Source organism: Herpailurus yagouaroundi, unplaced genomic scaffold, assembly GCF_014898765.1.
Source record: "Herpailurus yagouaroundi ecotype Mexico unplaced genomic scaffold, PumYag 246, whole genome shotgun sequence".
NCBI lineage: Eukaryota > Metazoa > Chordata > Mammalia > Carnivora > Felidae > Herpailurus > Herpailurus yagouaroundi.
Window position 1 is genome coordinate 3,780,143 of NW_024412463.1, and position 26,014 is coordinate 3,806,156.

General features: G+C 44.1%; 1 protein-coding gene and 1 long non-coding RNA gene across 7 annotated transcripts in view; both read left to right on the forward strand.

Annotated features, from left to right (window-relative positions):
- TSHZ2 (teashirt zinc finger homeobox 2) overlaps nt 1–26,014 on the forward strand; it is a 456,301-nt gene that overhangs the window by 100,758 nt on the left and 329,529 nt on the right. The gene's annotated exons all lie outside the window — the stretch shown is intronic.
- LOC121020119 (uncharacterized) overlaps nt 7,053–26,014 on the forward strand; it is a 30,707-nt gene continuing 11,745 nt past the window's right edge. Inside the window, exon 1 of the long non-coding RNA XR_005785951.1 lies at nt 7,053–7,105. This is a non-coding gene — a long non-coding RNA (uncharacterized LOC121020119). The remainder of the gene's footprint in view (nt 7,106–26,014) is intronic.

Here is a 26,014-nt window from a genome sequence, read left to right on the forward strand (position 1 = left end):
TGGAGACGTCAGAAGGGAGAAAGAGGGAAGTGAGGAGGGCTTATATCAATTACTAATCCAAGTTTACACTACAAAATCTGTGTGCTCATGCTTACCAAGGGACAACTGTATAAACCTAAGATCTAAACCCCCACAGATCTAAAAACATGGGAGGAAAGAGTTTTGCTATTAGGGAGATTACTCAAAATAGAGAGTACAGTGTGGCTTTTAGCATTTCATTCCTGCCCTATCTATTCCTTTGAATGAATACCTAGGAATTTTTTTAAGTGAAAATTTCAAGTGATACTCGTTCATGGGAAGAAATCCCCCAAGTCTGAGGAATTCTAATATGTTGACACATAATAGGTACTCATTAAATATTTCTTGAACGAATGAATGAGTGAGGGAGTGAATGAAAAGAAATGAAATGGTACAAAGCAAACGTGGATTAGAGACTCTATCATATTCAGGATTTTGTAGCCATGTTAATATTACGGTTGGTCTCTGAGAAGTGGGAAGTGATGGGTTTTTAATCAGGGGATTCCAGAAACAAATTATCTTTAGAAATGATTGCTCTGGGGGCGCCTGGGTGGCGCAGTCGGTTAAGCGGCCGACTTCAGCCAGGTCGCGATCTCGCGGTCCGTGAGTTCGAGCCCCGCGTCGGGCTCTGGGCTGATGGCTCGGAGCCTGGAGCCTGTTTCCGATTCTGTGTCTCCCTCTCTCTCTGCCCCTCCCCCGTTCATGCTCTGTCTCTCTCTGTCCCAAAAATAAATAAACGTTGAAAAAAAAAAATTTTTTTTTAAAAATTAAAAAAAAAAAAGAAATGATTGCTCTGGTTGTATCATCCTGGATACATGGGAGTAGAATAAGGCTGAATGTAAAAATGCCAGCGAGGAGGCCACTGCAGCAGGAAGGTGGGAAGAACATGATAACGTAGACTCACGGCAGTGGAGATACAGAGAAGTGAGTGGGTTGAGACACATTTGGGGTGTAAAATCAATAGAACCTGGGTATCCATCTAACCTCAAGGGAGATTGGGAATGACAGAAGGGGGCTGTCAAGTGTGAGATAATTTTGAGCTGTGCTAAGAGGTATGAAATATGCCATTAGGTGCTCATCTAGACTCCAGCTTAACCCTTGTACATACCAACTTGAAAGTCCTAGCAAATGGGATATAGTGAATGCCACCACAGCAAGGGAGTGTAAATAGAGATTATAAAAGGAAAAAAAAAAAAAAAACAACCAAGCCCTGAAGAAGTTATATTTAATATAATATTTAAAGTTATAAAGGAGAAAGAATCCACAAAAAGACACGGAATCGGCTTTCCGAGAGATTGCAAGAAAATCAGGATAGGGAGATTTTCGAGAGAGGAGGCGAAGACAAGAGAGTGTTTCAAGAGGGAAGAGGGGAGTCTAGGTACTAGCTGAAAAAGCGCCCGCTGGACTTGACCACATGCAGCTCCTGGGTGAACTTAGCAAGAGCATTCGCAATAGCCCTTTGGGAGGAAAAGCCAGAGTGGGCGGGTCCATAAATAAATGGGGGGTGAGAGACAGAGACAACAGTGTGGACAGCTCACATGATGTCCAGCCGGCAGTGGTTAACGCGTAAGTCGTCTGAATGCTGCAGGGACAGAACAGTCCTGTGGACTGGGGACACAGAAAGGAACAATCAGGGATGCAAAGTCTCCGAAGTCTTCAGATGCCAAGTTTGGCCTGTGCCAGGAACTGTTGCAAACAGCTGGATCGCACGCCAGCATGCCCAACAGCGTGAATATCGACGGGGCCCATACTGGCAATAAACTGATAATAATTACATAAATAAAAATGACCACTTAGAGAGCATTGATTCTGTGCCCTGTACCACACTGACCCCGCCCCCCCCATACCCAATATCTCCTGGAGTTCTTGCAACAGCACCAAGAGATAATTTTATTAAGCCCTTCTTGGAGAAGGGGGAACTGAGGACCTCTGAGGTTGAATCAAGTGTCTGAGAACATACGGCTGTAAGTGGGCCTGGTCTGATTCCAAAGCCCAGGTCAAGCATTAGGTTACAAAGTCTCCTCCAGTTGCAGCCCCTCGCTGCTGCCCAGAGAGAACTTACTGCCTAGTTAACTGGAAGTCTGACCACATTTCCAAACTTGTTCAGTTTACCCACCTTTTTTTGAGTTGATTTATTTCTTTTGAGAGAGAGAAGCAGCGGAGGAGGGGCAGAGAGAGGGGAGGACAGAGGATCTGAAGTGGGCTCCGTGCTGACAGCAGGGGGTCCGATGGGGGGCTCGATCCCACAAACTGCGGGATCATGACCTGAGCAGAAGTTGGACGCTTAACTGACTGATTTACCTACTTGGATAAGAAGCGTCAAGACTTGAAAAACAATTGCACAGTGAATCTAAAACGAGTTACTACATCCAGAGCTCTTACGGTGCAGACACACAGTGAGCCTCGTGTAGGTGTTATCTATTACACTTACCAAAAGGCTCTGGGGGCATGGAGACGGCTGGCTAGTTCAGTGGGTAGGACATGCAATTCTTCATCTCGGGGGTCATGAACTCAAGCCTCACATTGGGAGTAGGTATTACTTACAATCAATCAATACATACATACATACATACCTAGCTAGCTAGCTAGCTAGCTCTGGGGATAATCAGTCTGCCCTTCCCCAGGGCTAATCAAACATTGTGAATACTAACACCAATGGCCGCCCCCAACCCCCCCACCAAAGGGCAGCTATATTCTTGTTACAGAGTAGTTTTCAACTTCTACTTAAGGAAAAGGATGGTGTTTCCTGACTTTGTTCTTCAACTCCTTACAGGAAATGATGTTGTTGTAGGCAAGGACAAAGGTACAATGTAAAAACACGTAACAAATGCATCAAATCATCTACTAACATTGTAGGAGAGCCTTTCAGGGGCGTGTCCTTTCTGCTGGTCTAGAGCAGCGAAAAGATTGGCAACCTCCTGAAATCCCACCCCTGTGAGTTTGGGATTGAATCTGACCCTGGTTTCATGGAGGTGGCCGTGGAGATCAAGGGACGATGACACTTCTTGAGTACCTGCTATGTTTTTACCACCGCTAGCTAATGTAATCCTTATAATAGAGTCTGTTCTATTACAATGCTTCTTTTGAAAATAGGAATCTCTTCCAACACGACTGATGTATCGTGAGCATAGTGTGGATTTTGCATTTGCCTGTGTTTGGTTTTACCTGTGGGAAAGACTAGGCAAACACAGAAAACTGCACCCAGCTGAACTGAGCCACGGAGAAATACACGGAAGGTGAACACACACACATCTCAAACACCTACCCGCTCCCCCGGTTCGCCAGGTATGCTACAAGCCAAGCCCACCCATATCCGGTGTTTCAACTCTCCTGGATTCCAGATAACCTTCCTCCTCCCATGTCACAGGGACACACAGAACCCTTCTGGGATCTGCTTCCATAACTCTTTTTCAAGGCAAAGTGCCATATTTATTATCGTGCTTCTCTATTTTAACCATTTAACGTGTATAAAAGCATGCTACTGTTTTTATTAGGTCCCTGTCTCTATTTGTCATTGACATAGACATTGTGTTCCTGAGTCCGTTTTTCCTGTAAGCTCTGGGGGTTTTATTGTGCAATGTGGATTATCATGGTGGCTTTCAGGAACACAGAGATGCCTTACAGCAGCACAGACTTTAAACAAGAACTCAACGGGCTGCCTGGGTGGCTCAGTCGGTTGAGCGTCCGACTTCAGCTCAGGTCATGATCTCACAGTTGGTGAGTTCCAGCCCCGCGTCGGGCTCTGTGCTAACAGCTCAGGGCCTGGAGCCTGCTTCAGATTCTGTGTCTCCCTCTCTCTCTACTCCTCCCCTTCTCACACTCTCTCTCTCAAAAATAAAGAAAGATTAAAAAAAATTAAATAAGAACTCGACCAATACTATTGCTCTTATTCCTTATGACACGAATAAGAAAATAAGCTCAGAGAAGATGGTCACGTACCCAAGGTCACCCATCCCTGACGCCATGTTCATCTGATTCTATCCCCCACCCTCCTGCCACTTTCAACACCTCCGTCTAGTCTCCAGGCACGCGGAACTGGACAATGGTTGCAAACCAGCTTCAACATTAAGAAAATAAAACTTTTCCAGAAGGACCTTAACTCAAGATGATCCACATGAGTATCTGAATCATCGATTTATTTTTTAAATCAAGTGGGTAATCTCCTTTTACATACTCAATATGTCCCGTTCTGCTCACACTTTCATACATTTTTCTCATTTGTGAGAGTTGCTGAATAGAGCAAGTGAATTGTTTTACCCAGTAGGTGATAGGGCAATGATGAAGAAGCCTCGTGATTAAGTAGAGTTGGAACCTCTTATCTTTCTCACTGAGTGGGAGGCACCATTAGTAGTGAAAGTAATTACCTGTGTAGAACACACTGATTGCATCGAGTACCTACTATAAGCCACTAACATAGTCATTTCAATTTTAGAGCTTCTTAAGAGATCCTCATTTGATGCTAATTTTACATGTTTAGCAAAAGTACATTATTCTTGGAAAACATTGTGTTAGCTGGACTAATTTTTTAAACCTCTTCAAGGTTGTCTCCTGGTCGTATGCGCCTAGATGGCCTTTCCCCAAAATGGCAGCCCCAAAGAGTTACACGGAACAAAGTTGGAAACCAGGAGCTACCTAAATGTGAAAGAATCTATTTGGTGAGAGTTGATTTTCCACGGGATTGAAAAACCTCGTGCTCTCATCTATAAAATCACAAAGTCCATTATGCGAAACTGCCGGGTACTTAAGGCAACAATTCCTAAGAAATTGTCCACGCCAAATCTTGTTAAATGTTGTATTGGAGAGTTTCACTAAACTTCAAATTCTTCTCTGATAGAAATATTAGAAACGGGGTGTGCTCGATTAGATTGAGCCCAGGCCAGAGACCTGACACTTAGGGGTGGTAACTCAGCAAAAACTCAGCGAAGGGGTTTCAGAGGCCAGAACATTCTTCCCGTTCTTCCAACTGGCCAGCAAAGTGACCACGGTGGGCGCCCTATCCTTAGATCTGTAAAATGAGCATATCAAACAGGTTTCCCGTCTAAGTCCAAACTTCTGTATAGTCAATCAGCCGCATTCTTTACTGTGTTTGCATTTACAGTGAGGAGTCTGTTGGATTGACTATGGTGACTTAGCATTTGTGAGCTTGTCCCTACACATGTATATCAACTTAATTTTACTTAAGTAGCACCAAAATATTACCTTCCCTAGGCAAGTAAGACATCACTGGTATACCTAGCACATGTGACGGGGGCTTGGAAGTAATCTCCAAATTAATACTACTGCAAAAAGTTATTTTGAAACCTCATATTAGTATCCGTTTGGCCCCTCTGACAAAGGTTAGTGTCGCTTAGCCAACATAGCCACGTTCCTTTCATTGCTGCCCATGTCACAAAGCCAAGAGATGACTCTCGGATGTAATAAGGTAACCTGATGAAAAGAACAAACAAGTTTCCAAGTGGGAAGACCAGGTTCAAATCCGGTTTTTATCATTTTTACCAGCTGTGAGGCATTGGGCAAATTACTTAACAGGTTGAAGGGTCAGTTTCCTCTTATTTAAATCGGACATAACTGTAGTACTTGCTTCATAAGATTGTTGGAAAGACTCAGGGTGCCTTGGTGGCTCAGCTGGTTGGCCGTCCAACTTGGGCTCAGATCATGATCTCGCGGTTCGTAGGTTCGAGTCCCGTTTCAGGCTTTGTGCTGACGGCTCAGAGCGTGGAGCCTGCTTCAGATTCTGCGTCTCCCTCTCTCTCTCTGCCCCTCTCCTGCTGACACTCTGTCTCTCTCTCTCAAAAATAAATGAACATTAAAAAATGTTAAAAAGATTGTTATCAAGACTCTACTCAGAGGCCTTGTGGAATTTTGTTTCTTGTTATTGCTAGAAGGGACCATAAGAACCTCCAGGTAGCAGTGATTGCCTTCGTGAGGAAGGAATACTGTTGTTTGGATGTATTTTTTTCTCCAACTTGTCTTACCTTTCTACTTGAAGTTTTTAACTGTAAGCATTTATTGTCTTTTTTACCTACTTCTGTTTTTTAATGCCTTCTGATTTATCTCAGGTGAAATTGTAAGCTCTCTTTATATTGTTTTGTTTTTTAGACTTCTCTGATTTAAAAAAGCAATAAAATATTATAAAAATTAAAGAAGATAATATGGGTTAGGATGTTTTTCATACTGCCTCTCACAGAATAAACATTAATCAAATTGATCACAAGTGATATATCACCTCCATAACTATGAAAATCTTATAATTCGGGAAAAGCAAAGAATGGTGGGATACATAGCAATTACCCTAAAGATATTCATTTCAGCAATTCTGGTTAATTCCAGGCCCTGGAATCATGAACAAGGGTTTATATATTGGGTAAATTGCTTTATGACGAATTACGGAGAAATCTTCCAATTACTTTTGTGCTAGAATTATATCGTGTTAAGAGTGTTTACAGCAGTTTGGACATTCAAGTGGACTTAGTGTGTTACTTTTTCTCTTCCACTGAGATGTTCACCATTTTCCATTAGCTTTGTTGAGATGCAGCCTAAGAATATGTCATTAGCTAAAAACCGAATGGTGCTATTGTTCGTACAGAGAACACATAACAAATTTGTTGACTAAATGTGTTCCTGTTTGCTTATGGGGCATATTCTGCTTATAGATGAGCAATTTTGAGCAAAAGAAGGATGGAAAGATGGCCTAATAGACTTTCCCAAAATATGTCCGTTATCGGTCCTCTGTAAGTGATTGTTGGAGGAATTTCCCGTCGGGAACAATGTATTATAGAGGAAATAATGAACTGCCCAGCCCATCACGTAAGAGTATGGAACAGTTCCATCCATCTAGTTCTTTATAGTCAACTTGCTGCATGGTTTTTTAATGTTATTTAAAAATTTTGTTAATGTTTATTTTTGAGACCGAGAGAAACAGAGCATGAGCGGGGGAGGGGCAGAGAGAGAGGGAGACACAGAATCTGAAGCAGGCCCCAGGCTCTGAGCCATCGTCAGCACAGAGCCCAGTGTGGGGCTCGGACCCACCAACCGTGAGATCATGACCTGAGCTGAAGTCGGATGCTTAACCAACTGAGCCACCCAGGTGCCCCTAATATTATTTATTTCTTTTGACAGAGAGAGAGAGACAGAGAGACAGAGAGACAGAGAGAGGCAGAGAGAGACAGGGTGTGAGTGGAGGAAGGGGCAGAGAGAAAGGGAGACACAGAATCTGAAGCAGGCTCCAGGCTCTGAGCTGTCGGCACAGAGCCCGACGTGGGGCTCGAACTCACGGACCTCGAGATCACGATCTGAGCCAAAGTCGGACACTTAACCAAGACTGAGCCACACGGGTGCCCCTGCTTTGCATGTTAACTGAAACTTGTGGGTGCTGGTGCCATGTTTTCACTTGGCCCAGGCCCAGGGTCACTGAGATGCCATACAAAGCGAGGGCTGCCTGTGTTTAGTACTTCCTTTATGCCAGTACTTCTCTCAGGACCTGAGGGTATAACGATCAAACAATCAAATATTTCTGCCTAAGAATGTTTACTTCGAGGGTAGCAGAAAGAAAATAAAGAGAAACAGATACATAGTGTGTTCGGTGGTAAATGCTAAAGAGAGAACAAAGGAGAGAGTAGAAGAAGAGTCAGGGGTCAGGGTGGAGGGTCGGTGTGACATAGGATGGCCAGGGAAGGCTCCGCTAAGAAAGGGGCCTATGGGCAGGCCGCAAAGGAAGTGAGGAAGCGGTCCACGTGGATATCTGGTGGGAAAGGATTCGTAAGATCAGCTGCCCCATGTGGGCTAAGGCTCACGTTCTTTTCTGAGAAATAGCTTTGGGGAGAGAAATTTTGAGCTCCGTGGGAGAGGGAGATTCTTTCGTACGGGATCGGCAGCTCTTCCGAGGCAACCAATGGCTACTCTAAGAGATATTTCCAAGAGAATCTTCAGCTCCCAAGGCCAAACCTGTACCTGTCCTGCCTGAGTATACAGTTTTCCGAAGACAGATAATTACTTGCGAAGTTGGTTACCACACACCCTTAGGGATCTCCACGGCCATTTGTGATTTGTACATCTTGGATCCTTACCCCCAGATACTGTTGCTTAGTTCTGATATCTGGCTTGCTAGAACTAACACTCTTTTTTTTTTTTTTTTTAATGTGTATTTATGAATGAGAGAGAGCACGAGCAAGAGAGGGGCAGAAAGAGAGGGAGACACAGAATCTGAAGCCGGCTCCAGGCTCTGAGCTGTCAGCCCAGAGCCCGATGCGGGGCTCGACCTCATGAGCCCTGAGATCGTGACCTGAGCTGAAGTCGGACTGAGCCACCCAGGCGCCCCTATAACTCACACTCCTGATGCAAGAACCTCAGTCTCTAGCTATGGGCACAGTTTTTAAAGATTGTACATGGAAGTTTTAATTACATCTTGGGTACCCCTCCCGTTTTGCCTAGTGTACGGCCTAATTCGTAACATCCTTCTCACTTGTGTCTCTTATAAAAGAGAGTTCTGGAACTGGGACTTGCAAGGACTCACAGCTCTCAATAGAGCTTTTGGAAGGGACTTGGTCTTTTTTGTTCTCTTACATGTACTTTAATGGCTTCTTCTAGCCTCTTCTTTAGAGAAAAAAGTAGTGGGTCTATTCAATCGATGATTGACGGGGACCTAAGTGGCTATAATACAATGTCATATTGGCTGCAGACCCCATCTCTGCTGGTAGGTTTACCTGAGGATAGGTAAATCCCTTTGGCATTTAGCTTGGCCAAAGACTTTGTACCTGCCATTTTGATAATAGGCCACTTCAGTAATTTTTGGACTAAGGCTCCAGGAAGAAGAACAAAATACGTCTCTCCTCGGGGCCCTTTCCCCAGCTGTTCTGTCTGGCATTACCTTCAAAATTTACTTAGACTCCACCACCTCTTGGAAGCACTCCATGACCCCGTCTTGTCCAGCTGAATCGCGTTTCCTCATCTTTTGTCTGACGGTATACTGTGCATAGTGCTGCCCTAACCTGCATCACCTGTTGCTACAATGCCTTTATGTTATTATCTGTTTCCTACTGGACAGTGAGCTGCTTAAGGGCAGGTGCTGGGACTCATTTCAACTCACTTCAAGTTTTTATTTAGGAACATACTACGTGCTGCGCACTGGGTTCGACTCTGGGAATTTGAAAGTGAACAGGACAGATATATTTCTGCCCTCATGGAACTTACAGTCCACGGGCCATGACAGGCATTAAGGAAATCATCACAGCCGGAAATTGCAATGACTAATTTTCTTGAGCCCAGTGAAGGAAGAATTCCAAGGTCCTGAGGTCCCGTTTGTTTCCGTCCCTTAGAACGCCAGCAAAATATTGGCATTGAGTGAATGTTTGATTTGAGTTGAATGAGGATTCCAACTTTAACCCTTCCGTCCACGGGTACACAGGTCCCTTTGTTCTGCGGAATTGACAGCTTTGTCCCCAGAGTGCAAATGAATAACTAGATACGTTTTGTGTTTTTTTAAGATTTCTATCTAAATGGAGATTTTATGGCTTTCAGAAATCTTTAAAACTTTCCCTCTCTCCTATGTGAATTCCACTATGGATTGAGGTATGGCATTTTTTCAATGTCTGATTTATATGCCCAGCAACAACTTAGCCTCCATAATTCATCGAAGACCCTGTCTAAGGAAGAGAGTGTTCTGGAATTTCCAAGACCTGTGGATTCCATCCAGAATACCACACAGCAACTCAGAGACACTCCCCCCCCGCTCCGCACCGCCACTGCCACTCACCTAAATCAGAGTTTCCAGCTCTGTTTGTGGAATATTGCCGTTTGGCTTCCAGCTTTATTGGGACACTGGGTTCCAAGGATAGCAATTAGGTGGTTCTTCGCCTGAGAAGGGAGGGGTGCACCTAGACTGCACATCGAGCCACAGGGAGAGCAGTGTGAAGGTGAGGCTCGTCTCAATCTCCTCCCCGTTGCCGCTGGCGCTCTGCAATCCACCCTTCTCCTCCGCGATACCTTTTTAAATCTCCCCATTATGTTCAACAGCATGTCAGCTGAGAGTTTGGGCTTACGAGATCATGTCCAATGGGCCAAAGTGTCTAAAATAAATGTTAGCTCATAAAACATACGTGGCATATCTGTGGGGCCCAAGCAAAGCCCACACAGAGGCAAAAAAAAAAAAAAATGAAGTGAGGTTGTTTAACCCAGCAGTGACAGGTATAGAAATGGGAATTTTTTTTTTCTTTTGGTTAACAGAATTCTTTCAACTTCCAGGCAGAAGAGAATATACATTTTGTTCCATGATAGAAAGTGACAAATCTGGATTTTTCCATGGCCTGGAAAGCCAGGCTTCCTAAAATCCATTCATTTATTCAGAAAGTCTTTCTGGAACATCTGTCCCATGCCAGGCACTATGCTTGGCACTGTGGATACATTTTTTTTTTTTTTTTTGCATTTTAAGTATAAACTGTATATTAAATTTAAACAACATTGAAAGTGAACATTTTTTTTACAAATTGCATCAAACACTTAAAACACAATTTGGGAATGTTAAACATTAACTGTCAGTTCGAAACGATGGCATTCACAGCACACATCCTTCTCCTGGCCAATATGAAGTTTGCTCAAACGTAGTATTTTATAGAAGCTTAACCATTAATCTTCCTAAAATTCAATGATTATGCTTCAACTTTATAAGCTTAAGCAAGTCTTCTATGTAATGCCCAGATAACTTTTTCAGATACAAAACATTTATACGAGTAAGGAAATCATAAAAACGTACATAAATTATACTGAAGGGTGAAATGAAAAGGCTGTCTATATACAGATCCATTTCACCTGAGAAAACACACACACACAGAAACCACCGAATAGAGGCACCACTACGTTCTCTTAGTTACGTTACGTAGCAAACTGCAGATCTATAAATGTCATTCTATTATGTATGAACTGAAAAAAATATATATATGTATATATTAAAAAGAAAAATGTCCTTGAAGACACGTGGGAGTGGAATGTGCCTGTGTTACCTGACTAGGAAAACTTTGCCCTTGAGGGACCCACGGCCCAGTTGGGGAAACTGACATTAACCATGTAAGCAAATAAATATGATTTTCAGCAGTGCTGACAGCTATAAAGATATAGCCAGATCATAGGATGGAGGGCCATCTGAGAAGTCTCTGATGAGGTGATATTCTAGACGAGTCCCAAAGAGTGAGAGGGAGCTGTCCAGATGAAGACAAGGAAGGAACCTTCTGGTCAGTGGAAACAGCAAGGGCACAGGTGCTGCTGAGGAAGGTGTAGGGGTGTGGAGTAGGCCACTTTGTCTGGGGTTAGTGAATGGGGTAGATGGAGGTGGGGAAGAGGGAGGAGGGACAGGTGCTCAGGTATTTGAAGGCCAAGATACAGAATAAAAAGTTCCTTCCAATTTAAGGATTTTAAGTAGTAGGGTGCAGTCGTGAGCCTTGCCCTGGGTTGGCATGGAGAACCCCTCTTTTTTTTCTTAATGTTCATTGTTTAGAGTGAGAGAGGGAGAGACAGAGCCCAAGTAGGGGAGGGGCAGAGAGAGAGAGGGAGACACAGAATTTGAAGCAGGCTCCAGGCTCTGAGCCGTCAGCACAGAGCCCGACGCGGGGCTCGAACTCATGACCCACGAGATCCTGACCTGAGCCGAAGTTGGACGCTTAACCGACTGAGCCACCCAGATGCCCCGGAGAACACCTCTTTAAGGTTGAGGAACACCACTTGTCTACCTGACAGGATCGCTCGAATCGGTGTTCTCCAGGGACCCCGGGCCCACAAACACAGGTGCACTTTGGGTGGCTTCCTCAGCACCTTAAGATAACTTGTGGCAATAATCTTGCCTTGGATTTGCAGAATAAACAAAGGCTTTGTCGAGCCTCTAGTTTGAGGTAACAAGTCACTAATGCTGTGTTTGCACACTCCTCAAGCGCCACGCGGAGCGGGCCCCTTCTGTAGCTTAACTCCACTCATTTGTTTGCTGGTTTGTCTGAAGCGTGTCATGTTTTCATATGACAAAACACACATACACCCCGGACGCCATTTAATATTTAATTCAAATAAATTGCTTACCATAGCAAATAAAATGTTTACATGCGTGAATTTTTATATTCCTGTCGGGTTTTTCGGAAGACATGTGAATCCCTGATAGTACACGGTGGCACTTTTTTTTTTTTTAATGGTACACAGGTAAACTTCGTTAACAATTTCAGTGTCATGTATTTAATGTGTAATATTCATGTAAAACGAGGGCCAGATCAAACCAGCAATTGGGCAGCTACTATCGCTAGATTGTCACTGGCACTTCTGATATAAAATGTACTGTTCGAATACATTTATTTAAGAAGTGAGTTTATTTAAAGGAAAAACACCAGTCTGGGAGGTACTCATATGATGGCAACACTGGGAGTCCTGAGGTCGGCGGGACATGGTCCCCTGGAAGGAATTCTGTGGTCACCAGGCATTTCTCTCCAGTTTGTATTCCCTCCCAGTTTTTCATCTCGTGTGGAATGCCTGTCAAGCCGAGAATGGAGCCATAGATTCAAGTCGCTTTGCTCACTGGTGGTTTAGGTCATATTTGAAATTTACCTGCTACTTCAATCATCCATTGATATGCTGCTTTCTCTTATTAAATTTTGCGATATGATTATACTTTAGGTGCAAAGCAGTCACGCTCGTGGGAAGATCCTTCCATGCCCTTAAGTTGGATTTTTGAAAAACCACAAATACCCAGGAGGAAATGAGACACGGTCGAGACAAACACAACATTTCCACCTCATGTGGATACAGCAATTCATTATAGTACAGCTCTGATATTCAGAGACTATGTTAAAAAAAACAGTGTGTCTGTTGGTTCACCAGGGGAGGGCCTCTTGACGTCAATTGTAATTCGATACAGAGAGACCTTAGTAGAATTGGAAGCAACCGCATTACCATTCCATATTGTCACATCCATTTGGTTGACATGTAAACTGAGTCCAGAGTCAGCTGAAGCTTCCACCAGAATTCAAAGCCAAGATTTACTGTCTACCATAGCCCTGCTTACCAGAGGGCATTACACGAGTCACCTTCAGTCTTGTGTTAGTTGTTGATTCTGATCTGTTTGACAAAGAACGTGTGTGGGTTGCCAGTCTATTTCTCCCTCGAGACAGCCTCACAAACAAGGTATTACCTGGGGGATAAATGTTAGCCATGGGAAAAAGGAGATTCTATTCCCTTGCATGATGTTTGACTATCACATGCTATGTCATTAGTTCCTTTTGAAACACTTCTTGGGAACATTTCTCTCCCAGCTGTAATTTGTAGATTGCTGTATTTTTTAAAAACTTATTTTTAAGCCCTAGGTAGAGATAAAATACTGCATGAGGACAGAATGGGAAAAGGATCTGAGAAACAGTGGTAAAAATGACATCCAAGGACGGTGCAACTGATGATAAACTGTCTTAATTATGTTGTGTTCATTTTAAATTTTTTTTTTCAACGTTTATTTATTTTTGGGACAGAGAGAGGCAGAGCATGAACGGGGGAGGGGCAGAGAGAGAGGGAGACACAGAATCGGAAACAGGCTCCAGGCTCCGAGCCATCAGCCCAGAGCCTGACGCGGGGCTCGAACTCACGGACCGCGAGATCGTGACCTGGCTGAAGTCGGACGCTTAACCGACTGCGCCACCCAGGCGCCCCATATTGTGTTCATTTTAGACATTCTACTGGCAAGAAAAAAACTTCGTGTGTGAATAGGGCTTGACCAAGGCTTGGCAAACTTTTGCCACGGAGAGCCAGATAGTGTATATTTTCAGCCTCGTATTTTTACTGTACCACTTGTATTCTATTAAAAATTTTTAAACTCCTTTTCTTTTTACCTTAGTTTCCTATGAAGCCAGGGATTGACAGATGTGTAGCCCTCCAACCGCATTTGGCCCTTCGCTTGTTCTCGTACATAAATTTTGTTGGGACACAGCCACGCCCATCTGTTACTGTATTGTCTCTGGATGCTTCCATGCAATAATGGCAGAGTTGCATAGTTTAGTCGACACGGTCTAATCCACATTCTGAAAATATTTGCTGTCTACCCCTTTGCAGAAAACATTTCCTGACCCCAGTACTCAGTAATAAAACTCACTAAATACCGGGTTTCACATGCTGGATTTTAATTTCTATTCTCATTCAAAACCATGTCCTATTACAACTTGTAAGATATTTGCTCAGGGACCTCCCCCCAAAAAACATCTCGCTTGCCCCTTCTGGAATGTGGGCCACACCGTGGAATCATTGTCATCATAGCCCTTGAGCAACGCCTGCTAGATTCTGCACCTACGACAAAGTCTAACGCATGGGTACCAGGCTTGGGGCAAGTTAGAATGTTTCTCCCTTTAAGTGATGCCCAGCGCAGTTTCCAAATTGACCCGAGAGTCGACTCGTGGGCCTTTCTTCCCACAGCGCTGTGCTCACTTTTTTCTCGAGTCAGCTGAGAGCCTGACATATACATCTGCATCATGGATGTCATTATAACAGGCGTCAAAAATGCTACAGCTCTCCCAGAACACCTAGACTCTTGACAAGATAGATGAAACCTATAGCTCTCTGTACCTGACTTCCAGAAATCAGGACTGCCAGCTTTTGCTCGTGTTATGAATAGCCAGTGGCTGTTCTGTTAGATATCCCTTTGTCAGGGAAATTCTGCCTTCCAGAATTTTCCCCAGATTTACATATTGCATTGTGAAATCTCTGGTACGGAATGCAAAGGGATTTGCAGATACCTTTTTATTTTTGTTTTCCAGGGAAAGTCACTTGCATTATTACCTCAAAGTGAGGCGTATCAATTGGGCCCCTTCCAGTTGTAGGAGGCAGGAAATGAAGCCCAAAATGGTTTAACCAATGAGGCAATTTACTGGTTCATGTAAAGCAAAGGTCCAGGATAAAGTGGCTTCAGATGTTGCTATTTCAAGACCTCAGATTGTATCGCAAAGGCTTCGTTCCTCTCTGTGCATTTTTCTGGTCCACTTCTACTGCGTTGGCTCCTTCCTGAGCTGTCCCTTCCCTCACGGTGACCAGGTGGCCTCTGGCAGACACAGCTTTATGTCTTCTCAGGACTAAGTCCAGACTCAAGGAGCTGGCTTCTCTCTCAGGACTTTCAGGTGCCATCTCGTGATATCTGGCTGTGCTGAAATTGGGCTCAACCAACCACATTCTCCAGAGAAATGAGATGATCTGATGAGGCACGTCTAGGACATACCGTCCCTGGAGCTGTGAGGGAGTTAGCCAGCTCCCCCCAAAATTGCGTGGGCTCTGAGTGGGAAGCCCAGAACAAGAGCAGAAGCTATTGCCAGAAGCCGAGTGAATGGATAAGAGGCAAAGAAACATCAACAGGGACACCTGGGTGGCCCAGTCGGTTAAGTGTCAGGCTTCAGCTCCGGTCACGATCTCAAAGTTTGTGAGTTCAAGCCCTGCGTCGAGCTCTGTGCTGACAGCTCAGAGCCTGGAGCTTGTTTCAGATTCCCTCTCTCTCTCTCTCTTTCTCTCTCTCTCTGTCCCTCCCCTCCACCCCACCCCCCCTGCAAAATAAATAGACATTAGAAAAAATTTCTTTTAAGGAAAAGAAACAACATCAACAACAAATTCCCGCTGCATAAAATCTGGTTCGGTCCCCAAGTCCTGAGTTTGAACCTTGCTTCTACTGTAGGGTTTCTCAACCTCAGGATATTTGGGGGCCAGGTAATCTTTTTGCTGTGTGTGTGGGAGCATCTTCTCATGCAGTGTGAAATCTTCAGCGATGTCCCTGGCTTCCACTCGGTAGACACCTGCAGTTTCTTCCTTCCCTCCACCCCAAGTCGTGACAACCAAAGATGTCCCCTAAGAGCCCAAATCACCCCGGGTTGAGAACGACCGTGCACTCGTTATAACATAAGAGTGGTGAGCCAAGGGTTGTTACCTCATCATCCACCGGGAAAAGATACGAAGGGGAGAAAGGGCTGTTTCCGGGGCGGTGGTCAACAACCGTTCGGCAAGGACTTGAAGTCTTCATTTCGTTGTGAGCCTGGGGAAGGTCTTTGGAACCAGAGTGGCCCAGCCACACCTGTGAGCAGGAGCAAAAGCAGGCAGCACATGGTCTAGTGCTTAAGAGTCCTGGGGTCACGGTGAGCTGGGTTCAAATCCCTGTTTTGCTATATCCTTGGTTGGTGACCTTGTATGACTTACTTGGCAGCTCAGAGTCTGGATTTTCTCCCCCCGTAAAATAAAGGTAGTTTGGGAGTTCATGTGAGATGTAAATGATGGCGCGTGACAACTAATCGGCAAAGGGGTAACTCTGAGTTGACCGCTGAACACGTAGGAGATCTGACCGTCGGCGCCATCGTTATCAGGAACATCGTCATCGTTCGAGCCAGGTTTTCCCCACCATGACGCTGACATCTGGGGCCGTGTGATTCTCTGTTGTGGAAGGCTGTCCTGTGAGGTGTGGATGTGTGGTAGTATTCCTAGCCTCAAAACACTAGATTCTAGCCCCACCTTAGTCAATCAAATATGTTTCCAGACATTGTCGAATATCCCTTGGGAGGCAAAATTGCCCATGGTTGAGAACCACCGATTTAAACCCACTCAAATGACCCCCTGGGGACAGACAGTAATAATTCTCTTGCTATATTTCATTCCCAAGGCTGGTCCAATTCTTTTCCCAAAGAAAATAAGGGGGCGCGACTGCCCAGCCTGTCAGGGGAAAAGTTTGAGGTGCCTAACCAAGGGCGGTATAATACCCTCGTGACTGTTAACAGCAACTCTGGTTTCCTGAGCAGGCAGGGTGCAGGAACGAGCCCCAACTCCTTTGGCCTTTATGTCTCAACCTAGAAATGCTGCCTCCAGACTCCCAGATCACACTTGTTCTATTTCCAGTTTCAATCTGGCCCAAGGGATCCATGCAGTGTGTCCAGTTAGTTGCTTAAAATGTGTCCTAATGTCTGGCTACCAGATGGAAAATCGTTGCTCTAAAGCTTGGCCTGCCTGTTGTAATGAAAATGCTTGTTAGGTTTAATGAAAAACATAGGCCAGACCATGAATAGTGTTGCTTTTTAGATGCACATGCGTGGCTGTGCAGAAATATGATATTGCTGCTGATGGGAACGTATACAGCAAGAATCCTCTATTTTCCTGTGTCTGCCTGATGCTGATGTTCCCGGGAATCGTTTGGAAGCTAAGTCAGATGTAGATACTGGTAAGCTCAGCTTCCAGAACCCTCCGTTCAGAACCAGCAGAGCATTGTGGTTAAAAGGGTAGAATTTAAAGCCAGCCCTAAATAGCTACTTACTAGCTATGTGTGCCTGGCACATAGTCAGTGCTTAATCAGTGTTGGTTGACTATCGAACATTGCTCAGGCTTAGCTCGTTCATCTGCAAAATACAGTAAAGCCTACCTGTGAGATAGTAAGTCAGATCATCTGTATAAAACATTTAGCACATAGAAAACACTAAAAATATATAGATATAGTTACCATATGTAACAAATTTATGAGATTTCATGTAGTCTTCGTTCGTTCAGCTAATATTTACTTAGTGGTTTCTTTGTGCCCTGTGCCAGCAATTAGTAACTCCACGACTAAAGAAGACGGAGGTGGGCAGCTGCATACTGTCTGTAAGTCAGCAAAATTGTAAGTGGGCGGGGGTGGGGGGCACGTAGAAAAGAAAGTTCTTTTTATCCCATTTGAATCCAACACGCGACGGAGCTCTGCAACACTGACTTGTCTCCGATTCTTTAACCTCCTCGACAGTTAGGTAGAAATTCCGGGGAGAATTTCCTTCTCAGTTCCTGCCACATTGCCACATCATTCAATAGTATTTTGTAATTTCCAAAAAGAATCGAAGTTTCCAGGCAAGGCACTGACAAGTCAGTTTAACAGAATTTATCGCAGGCTTATTCCTGATCTATCCCAAGAGTCTCTTGATTTATGTCGTTTATCCTATAGCATAAGAACATGGGTTAGATATATGAGGAATGCAGTATTGAGGCCAGGGCTGTGGTTTTTCTGTGTCCTTGGATGGCTAAAATTCCCTCTCTGGGCATATTTACTTACCGTTATGTCTTCGCATGATTTAACTGCCAATGAGTCTTTGCCTATGTGCTTGGACCACCTCCAATGCCATCTTGTGGTCGTACAAATAATTCTAGTCTTGGGGGTAAATGGACGGCAGCCCCCTTCCCAATGAGTCTGGGAAGTGATGAAATGAAGCCTTTTGCCTCAGCCCCAGCTGGGGGAGGGGGTGCCCAGAAACGGCCTCTCTGGGGTGGGGGTGGGGGGAATATGTTGTGCCTGATGCATCTGCTTCCCTCAAAAGACAAGTTTCCACCGGGGCTGATCTTAAATGTCCCAACTGGAAATGAAGAAAAAATCATAATCATTACTATTATCATCCTCAGCATTTATGGAGGGCCTTTGCTTTTGCAATTCTCTCCTCTTAGAAGGGTCTCGAACCCACTTTCCTGTTCTGACACGCATGTACTTCCCAAGCTCCAGCTTAGGCTTGACCCACCCTCCCCCCTCACCCCCCAGCAGGAAGCTTCCCCTAACCTTTCACGTCTGAAGTGAAAATTGTCCCCCTTCTGATTACTTGCTCTCACACTTCCTGTTTTATTTTCTTTATAGTGGCTATTTTCACCTGAAAGTTATCATGAGTATTTTTTTTTTTTGGCTTATTTATTATCATTTCCCGTGACTAGTCTGTAAAGGTCATGATCGCTGGCCCCGTGTGCAACAACAGCGAAGGAGACCTAGGAGGGACTCACTCGGCACGTGTCGAGGGAATGAACGCTCAGTGCTTGGCTCCGGGCTGAGGAGCTGCTGAGTGCTGGCTTGTGGAAATTCAGCCATTAAGATCCAGCCCGCGACCGCTGTTGGAGGTATATTTTGTCATTAACCTGGAGGCTGAGGGAAATTAGGTAAACTGCTCAAGATCCCACAGTTCGTGAAAGATAGAGCCCTGATCTGAACCCCTGTACCCCTCGTTTCTAAACATGGAAGCTCCTTTCCATTCCTGTTTTCCAGGTTCTTTCCGGGTCCTGACCCACCTGTCTGGTTTTGCAAAACAAAAAAAAAAAAAAAAAAAAAAAAAAACCCAAAACCCTTGTTGGCTGTGGCTTCTTTTTCTCCATTAGTATTCAGGGCTCACCTTGCATTAAATGGTTAAAAAGAAAAAAAAAAAAAAGTGCGTGTCATTAAACGCTTCAGTAATGGAGTCACTTTCATATTGGGAAATTCTACCACAGGATAATGCTTTTTGGCATGATCCTGGTTTAGCAGGAAGCCTGCAGTGGAGAAGGTATGCAAAGAGGGAGGCAGTGGGGTATCTGTTTGCCTTCAGTTTCAATGACAGCTGGGATCCGTGGTCTGTTTGTGTCAGTGTTCCCAAGGATGGTAACGAAGATTTCACAAGGGGTCAAAGCCATCAAACCTTCTTTGCCTGCCCTGGACCCCACCCCCAACCCTTCTCTCCTGTTTCCCTGTCCCTTCTAAATTAAATCACATTCCACTGCCTCGTATTGTATAACCTCTGGACAAAATACTCTTTTGCACACACACCTTGCTTAAGGCAAAGTAATTGGAATAGATAGTGCTCCTGGCCGAGAGCCACCCACTAATTGCTTTATGCCCAACTCCCCAGTGCTGGAGGCACACCCAGCATTGACAAATCCATGGCTGGCGTCCCGATTTTGTGAGGTTTCTGAAACTATTGGTGCAGTATTAATTGAAGCGGGGGGGGGGGGGACGGGGGCAGGAGTGGGAAGAAACGAATTCCCTGTAACCATTGGCACCTATTTCTCGGTCTCTTTAATCGCCCATTATTTTGGTGATGGATATCTGGTTTTTTAATTTCCTGTAATCCAGCAAGGAATGTTGTTCTCTTCCTTGAGGACATCTGTGGTCTCTGCGTTTTCACGTTCCAAAAATCCTAACAGAGATGTTTTGTCAATGACTGGGTATTTCGTGAGAGATCCAAAGATTCCCATTAACTTGAATTATTTTCATGGCTCTGATCAACTTTTAAGGTGAATAATTCATGATATTTAATAACCTGTTCAGATCATCACCAAAATTATTGATTTAATAATATTTGGTCATTAATAATGAAAAAGGAGGGGATGATTTTTCTTATCACTTACATCAATTTATTCCTTATTGCCTTGCAAATCTTGAGGAGAGCCAATAATCTTAAGGACTTTTAATATCCCATCACTCTTCTTGGTAGAAACCTGGAAGATGTTCTGCATTTTAAAAGATCTGGATTCTTTATGTTCAGTGAATACATTTAGGGGTCTCTCATTTAACCCAACCCTCTATCAAGTCTTGATGTTAAAACTTGCTGAGAATTTGTAGAAACCATAGCTTCCACCCTCTCAGAGGCTCAATGGCAAGGTTCAAAGGGACTTTCTTCCTCTTTTTTATACTCTTCTGTTGAATCATATCGTAATCCGCCCTTTAGTTTCTTTTGCTAATAGACTTTGTAATTCAATACAAGAACTGAGCTGAAAAATTCATCATCAATTTGTTTTGGCAATGTGGAGTTTCAAATCGTTTTCCCACTGAATTTCCTGTAGAGGTCATATCCACCATGAGGTTCGAGCACCTCGTCGTACATGAAAAAAAAGATGTTAAAGTCAAATGCATCAGACAGATATGTGAATATTGGTTACTATTTTGAAATTATTACATTTTATGTTCAGTTTTAAAATAATCTCTTTGGGAGCCTCATTAGAAAGCTGCCCTCATGGCTGGAATATCCCCATGAAGCCATATGTTTGCAGTAATAAATAAATAAAGTTTTTTTGGCTGATTTCCAAGAGGAACCTACTTTATCCCAAATTCTACTGAATACTTAATGGCTTTAGGGCAAGTTTCCAGAACCTAACTTTCCAGGCAATGAGAAATTTCCCTTTAGAGTTGCATTTTAATGCTGACTGATTTCCTATGTTTGGTAAATAATGGACAATACGTGTGCAGCTTTAGCTCAAGACGTATCATCAGAATCCCCCTACCTGGGACTCTGTCTGCACAGCCAAAACATCTGCATGAGAGGCAGCCCAAGGCAGGGGGCGGGAAGAATCCTGGTGTCTACTATGTGACACCAAAGCATCTGTGCGTCTGGACACATTCAGACAATTAACTCTTCTCATTTTTTGTTATGTAGACCCAGGTTCAGTTAGAAAAGAAAGAAGGAAGGAAGGAAAGAAGGACACAAATCCCCATAACAAAACCATGCACGGTGACGGGTACAATTTATAGACAATAGAAACAACCCATATAAAACTTGGAGGATGTCCAACACTTCTGTAAGTGAAACAGGTTTTGGGGTCCACACTAGTGATTCTAATTCCTGGCATGACACAAATACTCCATAAGTGACTCCCTTAATATTAATCAATCTGTTAAAAAAAAAAAAAGTGAGTATGTTGGAACAGAGAATACCTCTTGGGTTTTGAGTTGAGTGGCTCATGTATATTAGGATAGAGCACTGTTTTCAAATCGTGGAAGACCCATTAGTGTCATCAATTCTGTGGGTTTTGACCAGCATTAAAAAGAAAAAATAGAATAGAATTGTATATATCTAAGTAACTTGCATGTACCAAGGGAAGTAATAGTTTTGAAACAGTTGTTTCTTTCTACATACAAACATACCTCCGGGTTCATCATTTCAAATCTTTTTGTTTTTTGTTTGTTTCCTCTTTATGGTGGTTAAGTACAAAAGACATTTGGAAGCCCTGATACGGAAGGTCCACCTTCCCACATGTGACACTAGAAACTAGTAACCTAACGAGAAACTCTTATGCAAGAATTCTACCTCCTGAGTATATTGACAAACATAATTCTTTTGTTGGTTTGACTTGCCTGTATCTAAGCAAAACAGGGTATCTTTGGCCTTTGCCTCTTTCTTTATTTCTCAAATGCTGGGCAAATGGCACCCAGGGTTTCTCAGAAAAACAAGAACCAAAACAAAAATCTCTGATGGTGTATTTTAAGAAGAGTTCATAGGTGACTCTTTCATAATGTTAGAATATGTCAAATGCCTGATACCTATCCGTGTATTGACCGCTTTTATTGGGGAAAGACAAATGTCATACAGAAAAGCCAAGAAGACATTGTCGTGGGGAAAGATTTCGCTCCATTTCTAGGAAAAGCCAAGACACGGCCTGATTTTGAAGCAGGAATGGGAGTGTCGAATAACTGAAATTTCCAGCACACCTAATAAGTTAGTGGCAAATCACCTCGTTTCTTCATTCTGTTGCCCATAATTTCAGGCTCCTGGATAGACTGACCTGGCCTCCAGGAAGCGTGTGATGAGACTTGCCCCTTACCTTTTCACAGTCAGATTGAATATTTGCTGTTTATAGGAAGCTAGCGGCTCTCGGCGGCATGGCCTTTGGGGTTCAGATTTTGATGTTCCATGATGAATCCAGCTCCTGCCACCTAGATTTTAATATTCATTGTTAACTTGAGGAGCTGACACGGATGGGACAAGATTTCATTATGAACCTCTTTGAACTTACACCGGTTATAGGAGTGGAGAAATAGATTTCACCCAAGAACATTTTTAATGTTATGTCAGAGCCCAATTGATCTGATGGACTTTTAATGACTTCACTGATAATAAGGGACATCATGACTTAGACCTGCTTCAGCCAGTGTGGAAAGGTTGATGGCAATTTGCATGGTCTGATGAGATCTGAAGTAGAAGGAAATGGACTTCTGAGTTCAAAGAGTTTGCACCCTACAGGGGTGCCGTGATCTGCGGGCCGGCCGGCCGTTGGGTATGTTGACCATTGGGCACACTTGCTGTTAATTCTGTGCATCCCTAGTCGTCTGAACGCATCTGCAAAAGTTAGAACCCATCAGAAAAACAGCCAAGCCAGGGGGCTAGACTCACACTCAGATGCTAGAGGACCTGGAAGCTCACGGAATAAAATAGCAGATGAGGAAGAGAATCTCCCTGCTGTTACAGACTACTTAGGCTGCTAAGAGCACTACATTCAATCCACAGAAAGTACTTTTCACTTGCATTTTAAGCAAATAGAAGGTTTAGCAGGACATTATCACCTGGAGTGCCCAGTAATGGGTAATTGAGTCGGGAAAGGGGCTGTATATTTCTGATTAATATTTACCAAAGTCTTTGTGTGTTTTTTCTCAAATATTAACGACACGGCAGATTGAGTTGAACAAAAAGGACACTGTGGATTGAAATATGGTATTGTGCCCATCAAATTCTGCCTCCTCTCTGCTTGGCTTATGATGAATACCATTCTTTAATAGCAGACGGGTGTTCGTGAAGAACTTATTACGGAGGCTAAGAGGAAGCCAAGAATGAAGGAATGCCCGACTGGCAGCGATCAATCACCTTCTTTTAAAGATGAACTGATCCTTCTTTTTTAAAGTAACAGTTCATGCGAAGGTCTCAAACATAAATATGCAAAGCATCAGAGCAATTACAATTGCCTAGTCCTGTTAGCGTTTCGGGGCCTGTTTGGGGAGAAGAGGAATCCCACCCTTCCCAGCAGAGGCTTCTTCCAGGAGAAGCAAGACCTGGCTCTTCTCTAGGGAAGGGTTCCTGTTAAACAAAGGTTAATTATTGGCACCAGGAGAAGAATAATATCCTAATGCCAAAGGACAAAGTCACATTTGGTTAAAGATTTCTGCACTGTAAGGCGCAGTATTCAAAGTAGAGTCACCCTGGGAAGAACTAGTAGGAGAGTTTCAGGCTGTACTTCATTAACTGGCTTTGAAATCTCACCACCTTGACACTATTGACATGGGGGACTGGATCATTCTCTGCTGTGGTGGCCGTCCTGTGCACCAGGGGATGTTCACTGGCAGCGTGCCTGACCTCTACCCCTTAGTTGCCAGTAGAGCCCACCTCCCCACATTCTGACAACCAAAAATGTCCCCGGATATTGTCAAATGTCCCCCAAGGGGCAAAATCTCCCCCTGTTGAGAAGGAGGGCTTTCACGATACCCTTGTACCTACAGAAAAGTCCAGTCTCCCCCAAAAGACCAAAGGTTTGATCTAGTCTCCTCTGACCACCCACTCACCATCCATCGACACGCCACCTGCTGCCCTCAGGCTCTCTAACAGGTCACAGGAGCACTTGTCTCCCTGCGGTCCGCCCACTGCTTCTTCCCTGTGGCCCTGTTCGCTGTGATGTCCCCAGTACCTCTAACGGCGGTAGCACTCTAGACCCTGGAGTGGTTTCCATCTGCCCGAAAATCGCTCTCCCCTTAAGACCCAGACCCAGTGAGCTTGTTTCCAGAAGCTTTCAGCGTATCATCGTGGTGAACGGGGGCCTGGGAGCTAGGCTTGGTTCCTTCTCCTCCACCTACCAGCAGGCAAGTTGCTTTGACCTCTCTGTGCCTCCATTCCCTCATCTATAAAATGGGTGGGACCATGGAACCTGCTTTGTAGGGTTACAGTGTGAAGATTCATGGGAAAAACATGCACATGTAATAAATGCAGCATCCCCCCACCCCATCAGCTGTTATTAATGTCTCATAGTCTGAAGGTCTCTTCTTTCTATGCAGACTTGGTTTGTTCCTTGGCCTCAGTTTCCCTTGTAGCATGCTTTCCTTGATGACATTTTCTGAATCCAGCTCAGGACCTGTGGTGTGACAGATCTGGAATGATGGACCGGAGTTCTAAAATGCAAGCCGCCTGAAAAAGCCAGGGCAAATAGCTGCCGTTATGGTTTGTGCGTGTGCCTCTGTGTGTGTGTGTGTGTGTGTGTGTGTGTGTGTGTGTGTGTGTAAGCATGCTCAGATGTGTGGGCCATGCATAACTTCCCATCAGATCCCAGATGGGAAACCACATTCTCTTCATCTCTGGTGCACGGGGAGCCCTGGGTCATACTTGTTGATGTGAATTCTTCTAACTTCAGAAGAGGTCAATCTCTTCCAGAAACTCCTGTCTCCTTCGGACTCCCGGAGTCCCTAATGTCCTTTGTTTAAGGAAAGTGTGGCTTTTATAAATGCTAATTTCTCAAAGTCAGGCCCTTCATCTGCAGCCAGTACAATTCGGGATAGAATTCTTATTCTTCAGGACTTGTGGAAGAGTGCTTTTAGAAAGATGCTGTAAGGTCTAGTCGGGTAGCTTGATTAAAATGTTGATTTCTAGACCTGGGCTCAGACTCACTCATTCAGAAATTCGGGTGGTAGGGCCTGCAAATCTGAATTTTTAAAAGCATCCCAACTCATATGTATGCTCGCTCGTGTGGAGAGCCAGAACGTTAGAATAAACCGGAAAAAAAAAAAAGTATAGAGGCTTTCTGGTACTCCACGGTCAAGTGCCTGGGCCTGGAGTTGCCGCCATTTTTATGAAGGGAGAAAGAATGGTTTTCCTCCATGCTTTCTGCCACGTTTTCTGTAATGTGCATGACGCACGTGGAGGGGTTTCCTTTTTGAAATGAGAGGGTTGTGTTCTTATTCTACATTCCACCGCTCTTAAAAACACCCTCAGGGGGAGGACTAGGTGTTTGCAATCTGGAAGAAGACAAGTGCTCTCCACTAAGCAAGGGCGGTACAGACAGTGACAAGTTCTGAGAATTATCTCAGAGCATCAAGACCAGAGCAATGACTTCAGAGCATCCCTTTGGGGAGGGTTTTGTTATTACCAGGTGCACCAGAAAGGATTCCATATGGCTCCGATAGTCTGGTGGGTTTGGATGCATATTTGAGTATAACCCAAAGATATGAAATAATGCATCCTTGGTTTATTTCTAGATGATTAATCTCTCCTCGATATCCAAGACCCGTCTTATGATTAATTTAAGTTCTCCCACAACCAAAAATCTGTGTCACATCCTCAAGAGTAACAGAGCCCCATGTCCATTGTGATTTATTTAAGAAACAAAAGCAAAGAGGCTGTTAGGTCTCTTCCTTTGACTTCTTTGCTTGCCAATAATTTCATACCATTGATTTCTTTCCCTTTCTTCCCTGCAGTCTCTGAAGAAGATACAACTCTCCCTTTTGACATCCTTTCCCAGTGGACTC